Source organism: Carlito syrichta, unplaced genomic scaffold (assembly GCF_000164805.1).
Source record: "Carlito syrichta isolate Samal-C Ts95f unplaced genomic scaffold, Tarsius_syrichta-2.0.1 Scaffold315639, whole genome shotgun sequence".
NCBI classification, from domain to species: domain Eukaryota; kingdom Metazoa; phylum Chordata; class Mammalia; order Primates; family Tarsiidae; genus Carlito; species Carlito syrichta.
In genome coordinates, this window is record NW_007259735.1 from 353,662 (window position 1) to 366,493 (window position 12,832).

Sequence of the window (12,832 nt, forward strand, 5' to 3'; positions counted from 1 at the left end):
GCTGGGCTCCGGCGATCCTTCCGCTCAGGCTTCCAAGTAGCCGGAATTACAGGCATGCGCTACTACGCCTGGCTGATTTTTGATTTATTGTAGAGATGAGGTCTCGCTGCCTAGGCGGGTCTCGAACCTGCGGGCTCAGGCAATCCACTCACCTCAGCCTCCCAAAGGCGCGGGATTACAGGCTGAGCCACTGAGCCCTGTTTGGTTTTTTTTGAGTTGGAGTCTCACTCTGTCGCCCAGACTAGAGTGCAGTGGCCGCTCCCGGCCACCGCAGCCTCGACCTGCTGGGTTCCGACGATCCTTCCGCCTCAGCCTTCCAAGTAGCTGGAATGACAGGCGCGCGCTACCACGCCCGGCTAATTTTTTGATTTATTGTAGAGATGAGGTCTTGCCAAGTTGCCCAGGTGGGTCTCGAACCCATGGGCTCAGGCAATCCACTCATCTCAGCCTCCCAAAGGCGCGGGATTACAGGCTGAGTCACCGAGCCCGGCTTTTTTTTTTTTTTTTTTTTTTTGAGTCAGAGTCTCACTCTGTTGCCCAGGCTGAAATGCAGTGACACGCTCACGGCTACTCCAGCTTCAACTGGCTGGGCTCAGGCAATCCTTCCGCCTCAGTCTTCCAAGTAGCTGGAACCACAGGAGCAGGCTAGTCTGGAACCCCTGGGCTCAGGTGATCCTCTCACTTCTGCTTCCCAAAGTGCTGGGATTATAGGTGTGAGCCACCATGCTGGCCCAGACACAGAAGATATATTTGTTGATCTCAGATCAGAGATAGGTTGAAACTAGACAATTCTGTTGTTAGAGCTACTATAAGATTATTATCTACAGTCACCAATGAGGCAATTAACACAAAGATCATAGCAAACACATCTCCCTTCCAGATGTCCCAAGGAATTCCTGCCACTGGTTCAACCATCGCTCCATGGGGGCTCACTCCTCCACTGCCTGTGATGACTGAGTCTCAAGGTAACTCAGTTGTTAATCCTACTCCTCTTGGTGGCAGTTTCTTGGGTTGGTAGCTATGGCATGGAAAAATCAGACTTGCTATGCTACCTCTTAATAAGTCAGCCTACTAAGTCAACACATCTGTTCCCTGCCATAAAGACTTAGCACGTGAAGACATTATCTGTATCATCACCAGGGAAGCTGATGACTCTGTCTTCTTGTAGCCACCATAGAGAGATGTTATGAATACTCTGTACCACATCATTTGGCTTTGGGGTGCCTACTCAAACCAGGGTAAGCCAATGAACAACACACAAATCCAGATATGTACCTGCCAATATTATTCCTGATAAACTACACAGGTGCCAATTACTGGTGGTGTTGCTACAATGTAAGGACCAATCAGTGCCTCTGTGTCATTGAGAACAAGACAGTTGTGTCTATGCCTAATGGCCACCTGTACTGCTTGTTTGAGGATTGCTCCACTTTGCACAGCTACACACCTTTACTCACCAGGGTGTTGCTACTCAATCAGATGAGCCATCCCACTACACTCACCTTAGCATCAGAGGATCCTTGAGTAACAGTATGTGGATCATGTTACACAACCTTCACAAGAAATGTAACTTCAGGAATGGCAAGTCATAGGCAATGGAGTAACTAGAGAATGTCAACTGGTCTAGAATAGAAGTATGATGCAAGGCTGCATTATTGTTGCTGATGCTGTAAGAGACTTCCTTTTTGAAAGTTATATATCCTGCAATCTATTTTGTACCCTGCCTCCCCAAGTCCTTTCACAGGCTCCGTTTGATCATACTTGTTTTTTACAGCTTTGGCTCGACCACCAAAGGATCTCAGGAGACTTAGCATTTATCTGGTGCTGTGTATGTTGAACTGTTCAAACTGCATCCTAACAACAGATGACCTTTCCTTCAAGGTACAACGCAGTGAAGCCATAATCAGTGGAATGGGATCTTCTAGAGCACCTACCACCAGCAAGGGATGATACATATCAGCCAGTTTGTCCAATAAACAAATGTGCTCAGAGTAACTGGCTGTGGACATTGCTCCCATGCTCAGCAACCACTCCATTAAACCCTGTTAATGGATACTTTTTTTTTTTTTTTTGAGTTGGAGTCTCACTCTGTTGCCCAGGCTGGAGTGCAGTGACATGCTCACATAGACCTACTGGGCTTAGGAGATCCTTCCTCCTCAGCAATGGATACATTTTTACTAGGAGTCTTCCATCCTGATCTTATAGCAAGCTGTCCTGTGCTGCAGTCTTTGTATTAGGCAATTAGGCCTAAATCTGATTTCCCTAGAATAATCTATCATGCACCTCACAATGAGTCCACCCGCTTGACTAGTTCTTGACTAGTTCTTTATGCCTTCATTTGCTTTCCCCAATCCACTGGACTGGCTTCTGGATTTGACCTCTTGGGCAGCCTGGCTTGGCGGAATATTACATTTTATGACACCTGTAACTTTGCTAGGAGCCAAAGTCACATGCTGCCTTCAGTAGTAGTGCTTTTTTTTGTCAGAGTCTCACTCTGTGTTGCCCAGGCTGGAGTGCAGTGGTACGCTCACGGCCACCGCAATCTTGACCTGCTGGGCTCAGGCAATCCTCCTACCTCAGCCTTCCAAGTAACCACATCTGGCTAATCTTTTGTTTTGTTTTGTTTTTATGGTTTTTTTTTTTTGTTTTTTTTGAGTTGGAGTCTCACTCTGTCACCCAGACTGGAATGCAGTGGCCACTCCCGGCCACCACAGCCTCGACCTTCTGGGCTCTGGCGATCCTTCCACCCCAGCCTTCCAGATAGCTGGAACTACAGGCACGCGCTACCACGCCCACTAATTTTTTGACTTATTGTAGAGATGAGGTCTCGCCAAGTTGCCCAGGCGGGTCTCGAACCCGCGGGCTCAGGCAATCCACTCACCTCAGCCTCCCAAAGTGCTGGGATTACAGGCTGAGTCACTGAGTCCGGCTCCGGCTAATCTTTTAATTTATTGTAGAGACGAGGTCTTCCCAATTGCCGAGGCTGGTCTCGAACCCCTCAGGCAATCCTCTTGCCTCTGCCTCCCAAAGTGCTGGGATTATAGGCATAAACCACTGCACCTGGCTTAGTAGTAGTACTTTTACTGCTATATAAAATCCCCAAGGTGGAATTGCTAGGTTAGAGGATTGTGTGATTTATTTTATTTTTTTATTTTTTTGAGTTGGAGTCTCACTCCGTCAGCCTGACTGGAGTGCAGTGGCACACTCTCGGTCACCGCAGCCTCACTCTGCTGGACTTCGGTGATCCTTCCGCCTCAGCCTTTCAAGTAGCTGCAACTACAGGTGCGTGCTATCATGCCTGGCTAGTTTTTGAAGTATTGTAGAGATGAGATCTTGCCAAGTTGCCCAGGCGGGTCTCAAACCCACGCGCTCAGGCAATCCACTCACCTCGGCCTCCCAAAGTGCTGGGATTACAGGCTGAGCCACAGAACCCGGGCAGATTATGTGATTTAATATATTGCAGTATTGCCTTTCAAAAAAGTTGTTGCAATAACGTATGAGAACACTTTCCTGATCCCCCCAGACAAGTCATTTTTCCCATTTTAGGTTAAGGATAACCTATGTCTCATATTTTTAGCACTTATCACAACTATAATTAAACAAAATTTTATTTTTAATATGTTTCTGTCAGAATAGAAGTTACATAAGGGCAGGAACTTATTCTTACTGCACCCCAGCATCCTGGACAGTGTATTGTATTTGGGAGGCACCCAATTGTTTACTAAATAAACAAATGATATAGAATCCCAAGCAAGTCTTAAGGGAACAGACAGAGGGAACAGAGTATTTTAGAGAGGAACAAAGATTTTAGCAAACTTAGAACTAGAAATGCCTATTCTAGAATCTGGGGATAGAAAGTAAACCAGCTTGGCTAGAGTAAAGAATTTATTGTGGGGAAATTTGGAAGAGAAAACTGGAGATGTAGATTTGAGGCAGACTGGGATGTGGTGAGCCATGAATGTGACTATATGATTATTAAACAGCAGGGTCCTTATTTCAGAAATTCTGACTCTATTGCTCCAAAGCTGACTAACTACACTGAGATGGCAAATAGTTTTGCCTAATTGGATGGGAGAAAAGAAAGCCCTCGCAGGATCCAGGGGAACAGTGCTCAAAAGGCTTTAACCTTAATATATACTCTGCTGAAACAGACACCTAGAACAGCTATACTACAAACATGCGTCATCTCACCATTTAAAAAAATTTAAATTATTATTTGTCAACAAGTTGACATGACTTTTGTGAGAAACACTCCTGCGGGAGCAGAGGCATCCAGTGTTCTGGAGGGAGAAGTGCACCTTTTGGAAAAGTCCTCCAAGCCGGGTGCGGTGGCTCACGCCTATAATCCCAGCACTTTGGGAGGCTGAGGCGAAAGGATTGCCTGAGTTCACAGGTTCGAGACCAGCCTGGGCAACTTGGTGAAACTTCATCTCTACAATAAATCAAGATATTAGTCGGGCATAGTGGTGTGTGCCTATAGTTCCAGCTACTTGGAAGACCGATGGAAGGATCCCTTGAGCCCAGCAGGCTGAGGCTGTGGTGACCGTGAGCGTGCCACTATACTCCAGCCTGGGTGACAGAGTAAGACCCTAATTCAAAAAAAAAAAAAAAAAGGAAAGACCTCCAATTGCGTTGAGATGGCTCCTGCTGTTCTCTGAGCTGACTGAGGTCCCTGTTCCTATCAGGTACAAAATCGGTTCCAACCAACATTCTCTCAGCAGGTTCCAACCTAAGCATTTTATTCACTGAATGAACAAGAATGTTATTACATAAAGCAACATGTAATAAAGCTTGTTTTAATACTTAATGTTCCGTCCTTGTGCCAAATACTTTGAGTATTAGAATTGACTGGGCACAGTGGCTCATGCCTTGTAATCCCAGCACTTTCGAAGGTTGAGACAGGATTGCTTGAGCCCAGGAGTTCGAGACAAGTCTGGGCAACACAGCAAGACCTCATCTCTACAAAAAGTTTAAAAAATTAGCCAGGTGTGGTTTGCTTTGCATTTGTACCTTTGTAAGATATTATAGGAGCTTTGGTTTAGAAAATACTTTATCATTTCAGACATATTATCTAATGATCTGTACAGGTACTGGAGTAAGAGAAAGTAGAATTTAATCCTTTCTCTGCCACTTTTTATGAGGAATCTCATAATTTATTATGCACTACAGAACACAATAAAATACAGGCATGTGCTATGTAATGCTATTTCGGTCAACAGATTGCATATATGACAGTGGACATCCAGTAAGCTGAGGTTTATTATTGTAAAGAAAAAATATGGGCTGGGTACAGTGGCTCACGCCTATAATCCCAGCACTTTTGGAGGCCGAGGCAAGAGGATTGCCTGAGCCCAGGAGTTCAAGATCAGCCTGGGCAACTTGGTAAGACCTCATCTCTACAATACATCAAAAAATTAGTTGAGTGTGGTGGTGCACGCCTGTGGTTCCAGCTACTTGGAAGACTGAGGCAGAAGGATGGCCTGAGCTCAGTAGGTTGTGGCTGTGGTGGTCATGAGCATACACTGCCCTCCAGCCTGGGTGACAGAGTGAGACTCCAACTCAAAAAAAAAAAAGAAAAAAGTATGCTTTTTATAATTTAGTATAGTCTAAGTGTACAGTGTTTATAAAGTGTACAGTCGTGGAAAACTATGTCCTAGGCCCTCACATTCACTCACCACTCACTCACTGACTCACCCAGGGTAATTTCCAGTCCTGTAAGTGCCATTCATGGTTAGTGCTCTACACGGTGGGCCAATTTCTCTCTCTCTCTCTTTTTTATTAAGAGCAAGTAGCAGAGAAAAGATAGCCAAGCACCTTATCTCTCCCCACAAGGAGACTAGGGTTGGAAAAGAGTGAGAAAGTGGCATATCGGTGGAACCTTCAAAAATGTTAGGTTACAATTTCAGTGGGACCTCAGTAAAATGTTAGGTTACACTCCAGCTGGACCTCCAGAATGTTAGGTCAGGCCCCTCGGGGTTGTGGGCATCTGGTGTGTGATCCAATGTCACGTGAAAAATGTAAAGAATTGCACAGAAGTTAGATTAGAAAATATAGTTTATTCAGAAAGTAAATTAGAGAAAGAGGAGATTCGCCTCCCCAAGGTAGGGGAGGGGGCCAAAGTCAGGAAACACGGGCTGGCCGTAGCTCAAAAAGAGCACGTGGCTGCATTAGAGTCTAGTAAGGCAATGGCCTGGCAACGGCCAATTTTTATCTTTTATAACACTATTTACAGTACATTTTCTTTTCTTTTTTTTTTTTTTGAGTTGGAGTCTCACTCTGTCGCCCAGATTGGAGGGCAGTGGCTGCTCCCAGCCAACACAGCTTTGACCTGCTGGGCTCCGGCAATCCTTCTGCCTCAGCCTTCCAAGTAGCTGGAACTACAGCCGCGCGCTACCACACGCAGCTAATTTTTGATTTATTGTAGAGACAAGGTCTCGCCAAGTTGCCCAGGCAGGTCTCGAACCCGCGGGCTCAGGCAAGCCACTTACCTCAGCCTCCCGAGGCATGGGATTACAGGCTGAGCCACTGAGCCTGGCTTACAGTACATTTTCTATGTGTAGAACTAACAAATATAATGTTCATAATACATACATTTGTACCTTTATAAGAAGTTTGGGGGCAACCCCCTCGGGTCCCCTCCTGCTCTGGGAACTTTTCTGTTCCCTTAATAAAAAGCTTTTCCAGAAAAAAGAAGAAGTTTGGTATCATAGGACCTTTAGTTTAGAAAACACTTTATCGTCAGGTGCAGTGGCTCATGCCTATAATCCCAGCGCTTTGGGAGGCAGAGGCAAGAGGATTGCCTGAGCTCAGCCATTCAAGACCAGCCTGAGCAACATGGCGAGATCTCGTCTCTATAGTAAATCAAAAAAATTAGCTGGGTGTGGTGGCACATGCCTGTTTCCATTTTGGCTATTATGAATAACACTGATATGAACATCCATGATCCATGTATAAGCTGTCTTTTGGGGGTTTTTTTGTTTTTTGTTTTTGAGTCAAATTCTCACTCTGTTGCCCAGGCCGGAGTGTAGTGACACTCTCACGGCCACCGCAGCTCTGACCTGCTGGGCTCAGGTGATCCTTCTGCCTCAGCCTTCCAAGTAGCTGGAATTACAGGCACACACCACCACGTCCAGCTAATTTTTTGATTTATTGTAGAGATAAGGTCTCACCAAGTTGCCCAGGCTGGTCTCGAATCCATGGGCTCAGGCAATCCTCTCTCCTCAGCCTCCCAAAGTGCTGGGATCATAGGCGTGAGCCACCGTGCCTGGCCCAAAGCCTGTATTTTCAACCTCTCTGCTTTACTGTTCTCCATTTTAGTGTCCCTGTAACTCCTCCTCCTCTTGCACTTGACATGTATTCCAAGATCTCACCTCCTCCAGAAAGTTCTTCTTCGTAGGATTCCATCCTCCTTTTGTACCTATGAACTCTAGCTCACATTCATTCATTCAACAAATATTTATTTTCTAGGTGGCAGGAACTAGGCTAAAAACTCTCCATATCACATGTAATTTTCATTATAGCCCTATGCCTGAGGTACTGAGGAAACCAGCTTAGAGAAGTTAAATCACTTTTTCAGTATTACAGACACAGTAGGTGCCCAAACCAGACACTTAACTCAGGTGTATTTAGCTCTAAAGCCAGTGCTTTGAATAGCCTCTGTTCACTTGAGACAAAAGTATTTTTATTACTTATTATATTGTGTTTAGTATGAGAGCGGCTCCTGTTTTGTTACTTTGTTCCCTTGGCCATTATGTCTTTATCTCTCCCATTCGATTCAAGCTCTTTACAGACATGAAACATCTTTTTACCTCTGTGCCCTGGCATGTGAACCTATAAAGAAACTGTGTGTTCTCTTCCAGCTTCTGCACTCTCACAGGTTATTTTTCAAATGTTGGGCCACACAGCTACTCAGGGGAGTCAGAACTAGAACCCTGTTTACAACTCCTCTGCCAGGGAGGGCACATGATGCCATGAGTATCCTTTTTTTTTTTTGAGTTGGAGTCTCACTCTGTTGCCCAGGCTGGAGTGTAGTGGCATGCTCACAGCCATGGCAGCTTCAACCTGGTGGGTGGAGGTGAACCTTCTGCCTCAGCCTTCAAAGTAGCTAGAACTACAGGCACGCGCCACCACACCTGGCTAATTTTTTGATTTATTGCAGAGAAAAGGTCTTGCCAAATTGCCCAGGCTGGTCTCGAACCCATGGGCTCAGACAATCCTCTCACCTTGGCCTCCAAAATTGCTGGGATTATAGGCGTGAGCCACCATGCCCAGCCATGAGTCTCCAGTTTAAGCTCATGGAAAAATTAGGGAAACAGTGTGTGAAAAGATCCATGAGACAGCTTTAAGTATCTTTCATTAATCTGTAGTTCTAGCTACTTCGGAGGCAGAGGCAGAAGAACTGCCTGAGCCCAGAAGGTCAAGGCTGTGGTGAGCCGTCATTGTGTCACTGCACTCCAGCCTGGGCAACAAAGTGAGACTTTGACTCAAAAAATAAAATAAATGCATAAATATCTTTAATCTTTTGACAAAACCAGTCTCTGAAAAGTGATCCCTAGTGACCTTCTAAATACCAAAAGTTTTTTGTGTTTGTTTTTTTGAGACTGAGTCTTGCTCTATCGCTCAGGTGAGCTGGAATGCAGTGGCATGATCACAGCTCAATGCAACCACGACCACCTGGGCTCAGGTGATCCTTGACTCGGTCTCGAGTAGCTGAAACTACAGGTGTGCACCACCATACCCAGCTAACTTTTTAATTTTTTGTAGACAAGCTCTCACTAGGTTGCGAAGGCTGGTCTCGACTCCTGGGCTCAAGCAATCCTCCTGCCTCAGCCTCTCAAAGTGCTGGGATTACAGGCGCGAGTCACTGCACCTGGCTGTTTTTTTTTTTTTTTTTTTTGAGTTGGAGTCTCACTCTGTGGCCCAGACTGGAGTGCAGTGGCCGCTCCCGGCCACCGCAGCCTCGACCTGCTGGGCTCTGGCGATCCTTCCGCCTCAGCCTTCCAAGTAGCTGGAACTACAGGCGCGCGCTACCACGCCCGGCTAATTTTTTGATTTATTGTAGAGATGAGGGCTCGCCAAGTTGCCCAGGCGGGTCTTAACCCGCAGGCTCAGGCAATCCACTCACCTCAGCATCCCAAAGTGCAGGATTACAGGCTAAGCATTTAACTTTCTTTAGTGCCTCCTTTCTGGAGCTCTTCTTTCCTTGCCACTGTGGCACTGAACTCTCCTAGTTCTGTGATCACACTTTAAGTATCCTTTTTCTGCCTCCTAAAATGTAGGCAGTTCTTTTTTTTTTTTTTTTTTTTTGAGTAGGTGTCTCATCCTGTCGCCCAGGCTGGAGTACAATGGCAGGCTCGTGGCCACCATAGCCTCGACCTGCTGCTGGGCTCAGGTGATCCTTCTGTCTCATCCTTCCAAGTAGCTGGAACTACAGGCATGTGCTACCATGCCCAGCTAATTTTTTGATTTATTATAGAGATGAGGTCTCACCAAGTTACCCAGACTGGTCTCAAACCCCTGGGCTTAGGCAATTCTCCCTTCTCAGCCTCCCAAAGTGCCAGGATTAGAGGCTTGAGCCACTGCGCCTGACCTTTAGGTAATTCTTAAGGCTGTCTTGAAGGCTCTTTTTTTTTTTTTAATTTTCTCATCGACTTCAAGGGTTTCTGTACAGGAGGTTCTAAACCTTTGTCTTTAGCACTTACCTTTTGTTCAAGATCTATACATACAGTTCTCATTGTTCGAATAATTCAGTTGTACAAAACTAACTTCACCATCTACTCTCCTCATCATCCCTGTTCCTCCCTGTACACTCTGTGCAATGCCATCCCATTCTGTCAGGACCCCAGGGCTTTCTTAATACTTCTTGCCTACACCTGTAAAAAGTTTCTTGAGGGGTCTTCCTACCAAGGAAATCGTCTTAAAATCAGCTCAGGACATTTTACTCTCCTGTGAGAGTAAACTTTATTTATTTATTTTTGAGCTAGAGTCTTACTCTGTTGCCCAGGCTGGAGTGCCTTGGCACATTCACGGCCACCCCAGCATTGACAGGCTGGTCTCTAGCAATCCTTCCGCCTCAGCCTTCCAAGTAACCAGAACTACAGGCGCCCACTACCACGCCCGGTTATTTTTAAATTTATTGTAGAGATGAGGTCTCGCCAAGTTGCCCAGGCTGGTCTCGAACCTGCGGGCTCAGGCAATCCACTCGCCTCGGCATCCCGAAGTGCTGGGATTGCAGGCTGAGCCACTGAGCCCAGCCGAGAGTAGACTTTAAAGGGATTGGTTCCCAATTCAAACTGGGCATCCAAAACACCCTAGGAACTGATTTCAACTGATCTTTCTAGTCAAATGAATCTATTTTTTCCTCTGGGTATGTCTATACTTCTTCAATTTTGTATCTTTTCCTAATACTGTTTCTTTTTCTGGCAAACCTTTCCTCCTTTCTGTCTAAGATCCAATTTAGCCTACAAGGCTGTCATCCCTTCAGTAAAAAAATTATTATTTGGGGGCTGGTCGCAGTGGCTCAGGCCTATAATCCCTGTATTTTGGGAGGTGAAGGTGAGAGGATTGCTTGAACTCAGAAGTTCTAGATCAGCCTGGGCAACCTGGCAATACCTCATCTCTACAATAAATTTTTTAAAAAATCAGCCGGGAGTGGTGGCATGTGCCTATAGTTCCAGCTACATGGAAGGCTGAGGCAAAAGGATCACCTGAGTCTAGCAGTCAAGGATGTGGTGGCCTGAGCATGCCACTGCACTCCAAAGCCTAGGCAATGGAGTGAGATTCTGACAAAAAAAATAAAAAAAATCATTATTATGTGTAGTTCTCTTTAACCAAGGATAATTGCTATTTGAGGGGAAAAAGCCCAAGCACAGAAAATCTACCTAAAACAGGGACCAAAATTTCATAATTAAGGACACGAGGCCTGATTACAGGGAGGTTATTCTGGGACTCCCAATGTGGGAGCCAAAACAAACGCATATACCATATCATTTAATAATTACACGTGTTATTTTTAACTAAAAGGCAACAATGGCATGTTTCTTTCTGTCCATGATACAGTAGAATGTTTTTATTTTCTGTTTCCTTTTCCAGTTCTCTGAACTTCCTACAGCCTTTAGGACATCTTTCTTTTCTTTTTTTGTGTAGTGGTAATACTGAATACAGTCAAATGTAAAATTCTCTTTGACTTGCAACTGTGCTCTTATTAAGCTCACATTACACCGACTCCTGGTATCACTCCAATGCAATGACATCAATCTAAACATCCTCTCAACAAAAATGTCTGAGGATGGAATATTTAGGATTTTGCTTATCAGCAACAGCAGGTTTTTAGACTTGTAGGATTTTGTTTCCAGCTCTCCCAAAATGTCCATCCATTCTTTACTTATAGGGTTGTTTTGGCAGACCAACTGTTTGTCAATCAGGTCCTTTGCATCTATAAATTCTTCATAGAGGCTATCCTTGTCTAAAATAACCATCATTTTTAAACATACTGAAGCAAACTGGATGTTGCTGTAAGTTAAACCTCACTCAGGGAAAACAGCCTTAAAGCACAGAGGTAATTTGAACTTGTTAAATCAAAATTGGATTCCAAAAAAGTTAAAGTTCTAGTAAAGAAATTGAGAAAATCCTGTTAACTTGGTTGCCCTCTTCTGGTGACATTTTTTTGAGTTCTAAAGCAGTCTTCTTTCCAAAAAATGAATCATGTTTTTGCCATATGAGTTTTTGTTGCAACTTACACATAATATCTAACAACTCAGATGCAGTCAGTTTAACCTTTTCTAGGCTCCTTATAGTTTCTTTAAAGATCAACAAGCAGTTCTGGACAAAAAGCATATATATTTATGTTGTACAGTAATTCTTTTCTTCATTCTCATCCTCAATGTATTTTCAAATTCGAGAAGGACACTCTTCTTTTTCCCGTATTTTGAAAAGAGGTCTTTAAGGCAGGCCAATATTCGAGCATCGTTCCTATGGCTGAAAACAATTATAGCCATCTTGTAGGCACATGTCTAAGGAATCTCTATCTCCTTCCATTTCTACAAAGCCAAAAATCTCATTAACGTGTCTTTTTTTTTTTTTCTTTTCACGGCCACCACGGTCTTGACCTACTGGGCTCCTTCTGCATGTTTTAAGGAAACTGAAAAGTAACCAACAACTTCCATTATGAAAGCCTCAATATCACAGGAAAACAAATCACATCCCTTTTTAGCAATCTTGTGTACAAGGTGTTCAGGACATTTAGCAGGTAAGATCTTTTAATTTTCTTTGGTAAGAAGTTTATAGACTGAATGAAATTTGCTGAAATTTATATCTGCACTATCTGCTGACTATGCAGATAGTTGAGCAAAGTCTAGTTTGTATTTGGACAAGATATCAACAATCTTTTATGTTTTCTGAGGTTTCATTAAAATCTTCACAGAAATCAAGAAGACAATTTGAAACTCCATTTTTCAAATCAAAGTACCTAAGAGCTAGGGAGAACACTTGTTTATTGCCATGATTCAACCCATTGCTTGATATACTGTAGAAAGCATGATTGCTGGTAAGATCTGACAGAATCAGTTCTACACTGTAAGGGGTCAACACATCTGTTATGAAAATTTCTCCTTTTGTTGCCCACAGGACATTTTAGTTGCAACCTCTGAATCAGGAAATGTAACTTCACTCAGTTTCACAGACCAGTCGAGGGCACAAAAGGATAATGCATGTTCATTTGTGTGGTTTGCCAAAGCTAACTCAGCGGCTGCTATTTTTGATTGAGCATTGGTCTTCCTGGGAAATGAGAACACTTGGGATTGATTCAAAAGTACTTGCTTGTTTCATCCCAGAC

General features: G+C 44.2%; 1 protein-coding gene across 1 annotated transcript in view; it reads left to right on the plus strand.

Moving 5' to 3' along the window:
• TMEM50A (transmembrane protein 50A) overlaps positions 1-12,832 on the plus strand; it is a 40,320-nt gene that overhangs the window by 1,761 nt on the left and 25,727 nt on the right. The window contains exon 2 of the mRNA XM_021706476.1: positions 10,932-10,935. The gene's annotated coding sequence lies outside the window, so the exon portion shown is untranslated. The remainder of the gene's footprint in view (positions 1-10,931; positions 10,936-12,832) is intronic.